This window comes from Culex pipiens, chromosome 2, assembly GCF_016801865.2.
Source record: "Culex pipiens pallens isolate TS chromosome 2, TS_CPP_V2, whole genome shotgun sequence".
NCBI lineage: Eukaryota > Metazoa > Arthropoda > Insecta > Diptera > Culicidae > Culex > Culex pipiens.
This window is the reverse complement of record NC_068938.1, coordinates 115,742,452-115,745,661: the sequence shown is the minus strand read 5'-3', so window position 1 is coordinate 115,745,661 and position 3,210 is coordinate 115,742,452. Positions and strand designations below refer to the sequence as shown.

Genomic DNA, 3,210 nt, shown 5'->3' with positions numbered 1-3,210 from the left:
TGAACTTAACTAAAATTGTGTTTAGTTTTGGCTGCCGATTCGATAAACCAGACGGCTAATATCCCATTCTCCTTCAAAATTGCTGTTGCGAAGATTTGTTGGCAAAACTAAAGAGCGTTTTCTCGGAATAGCTTCCGCATAATAGTCGAATCTTCAGACAGTTGCGCTTATGCTTATAAAAAAAAAAAACATTTATCGCCAGGTTCCACCGAGATTTGAACTCGGATCGTTGGATTCAGAGTCCAAAGTGCTAACCATTACACCATGGAACCGAAATAGTGAAACCTCCGAAAAGGAGAAAAGCATTCAAAAGTAAACCGTTTGGTGCGAATTGAAATGTTTGAAAAATTATCTATCTCTCTCAAAGCAACAAAAGTGCAACTCAAAGCTGTGCTCATTGGTATTCTTTAGCAAGTTCTAGCACATCACATCAACCAATCGACCAACCGCCGAGTGGTGACGCCAGACTGGCGACGGAGGCGATCCTGTTCAACGGCCGATTGACTATGAATGATGATTTGTTGTGTTCCACCTCCCCGTGTGTCCGTTTAGTCGAGAATGACGATGTTTACACAAATTGGACCTTCCAGCAGCAGCAGCAGCAGCAACGGAATAGGTAGGTAGCCGTCAGCGGACACTCCTCCGCGCTTCATCAACCCGCGGACATCACGAGGGCCGGGCCCAAACCCAAGCCAGTTGTCCGGGGGAAAAATGGATCGAGTTTTATTCGCCACCACAAGTCGGGCCTAGGATGATGGATGATTGTTATGATACCCACCCTGCTGCTGCCATATGACTGATTGATATGTTGTAATAAGCGAACTGGGAACAGGGAGTGAACCATTCGACTAATCTTCTGTTTTCCCCCTTTTTTTAGTCTGTCAGGCAGCGTGTTTGTGGTCTAATCATTTAGTGATTGAAGCGATGCAGCCTCGGTTTTTGATCGATCGAAAAGAAATGCGTTCGGAGATAATGAATGGACAAAAGTGGTTCGGTTTGTCTTGGCTGAACCTTAGGGATTTTTTTTTTGTATCTAATAAGATGTTGATTAGTGTCTTATTCTATACCCGTTTGAAACTTTGAGGTTAACCAAACACGATCTGGTAGTATGAAGGTACTGTGAACGGACACAGAAAATAAATCGCGAGATTGACGAGAGCGGGCCAATATCGAAACTCGTACCCAAGACTTTTGACATATCGAATCGCACCTTTGCCGTATCGGCCATCAAAGTTAGATGACTATGAGATGGTTATTTGGAAATATAAACCACTCACAATGGGATGAACTGTTTTAATGAACAAATGAACACAATTTCGTGGTGAGAGTTTTATTCTTCCATTTAATTTTGGTAGAGTTATTCTTTCGGCTTTCTACTGTGGTCAAGTAAAAGACGGTCCGGTCCGGCAATATGAAATGCCGCTGGCGTTGCCGGCACTCTCGGGGACCCATAATTCAAAGGGACACACAAGTGTGCCTTCCTCGGTGATTTGGCGTTTGATAAAATAATGAATCTCACTCTATTCTGACGTATGAAGACGTATTGATGTCTACGCCCTGGGATCAGTTGGTGTCCTGCGTCTTGTCCGAGTTCTCTGGCTCAGTTGTGCTGTCAGATACAAACACTCCACTTTGGACGCCCCTTGGTCGGCACAAATTGACGCGAGTAAAATAAATCAGCTGCTCTATTATGTTGGTCGTCGTTGCTGCGCGCTGAATGCTAAGCTGCACGGTCGGGAATTTTTATCTTGATGGGATGTAATTTATCACAATGATGGCTGGCTGACTGACTGACTGTGCAAAGTACCACCACCACCGGTTCTCTGCCGGCGTTGGTGTGGTCACGAAGAATGAGGAAGACGATGAGCTCAAGGGAAAAAGTCGATTCGTTTGTTCGTTCTCTCGTTTGCAGAAGTCATTAATTTTAAAAACTTCTGAATCACATTCCCAGATAATGTGCGATTTTTGTGCCGGACTGAAGAGAGGAGATTTGATAAATGACGTCCAATCAAACGGAATATAGCTGGTGGTGGTGTGGTTTGCCGGAAGCGTAATGACAGAGCTGTTATTTAGTGGTTCGTAATCAATTAACACCAAAGCTGCTAGATTCCCTACAGGGGATGAGTTTGAGAAAAACGGAATTTGAGCATTAACCAGAACAAAAGAATTCTCATCCAAAATGAGTAAAATACTCCGAATATCTACTTATTGTTGAGTCATGTCGGAGCATTTGTCACACGGCTCATGCCAGAGAGGTGAAGTGCCCTGCCTTCGATTACAGCGAATGATTAAGTGCAAGAGCAGTCGAGCGCCTCGGAGGAACACATCTGAGTAAATATACACATCACCAGTTGGTACGTACATAAATCATTATTCGTCGTGTTTCCCACTCATTTGTGTCACCGATGTGCTCCACTATGCCACGCTCGAGTTCCACTCTCTCTCTCTTCAGTGCTAGGGCATTATGGGGGCAACGAAAGCGCGCGACCTGACGACGACCGTGATAGAACATAGATCATGTTATCCGGTCGGCAAGGTTTTACAGTTGAACTTTGTTTAATACGGATTGTTACTTTTTAACTAATATTCAGATTCACTCCAAATTCTAGAACCAAGAGCTGTGAAGGTGCGGTTAGAGCTAAACTCAATCCTTTTTAAGAAATCAGAATCCAAACATCTCTTATGCATAATTTCGTACTACTCTATAATATAAGATTATTAGAAACTGTTAACAGCCAGGCATTTATCCCACGTACATTATCAATCATAACCCTGATTGTCAGAGATCTCAGTCGAAGTCAGAATTGTAGTCGAAGGAGTCTAGAACACATTTAAAGTCAACATTGAAAGATTCTGAGAAGCTGGAGTCGGTGTCGCTAAATCATAAGATGCCGGAGTTGCCTAATTATCTTTTACTTTGTATGGAAGTTGTTGTTGGAGTCGTAAGAGTCGGGCCATTTCGGAAGGTCGTAGTCACTAATTCTTCAGAATCCGGAGTTGAAGTTGGAGTCAGATTCGGTTTCGGAGTAGCTGAAAAAGCTAGCCGACTTCGCAGCCCTGTAACTTGAAAAATCTAAAAGAATTCATCCGTTCAACTCGAAGTCCCTCTGTAAAGGTTCCAGGAGCGACCACGCCGGCTAATCGACGATGTTTGCAGCCGATGTGGATTCGTGTTCCGAGGGTAAACAAATTAATCACTTTCCGCCCCAG

The 3,210-nt window shown here is 43.7% G+C and overlaps 1 non-coding gene across 1 annotated transcript; it reads right to left on the bottom strand.

The window, feature by feature from the left end:
* Positions 1-200: 200 nt before the first annotated feature.
* Positions 201-272, bottom strand: Trnaq-cug (transfer RNA glutamine (anticodon CUG)). Its single transcript has one exon. It is a non-coding gene; the product is annotated as a tRNA-Gln (tRNA).
* Between the last annotated feature and the right edge of the window lie 2,938 nt (positions 273-3,210).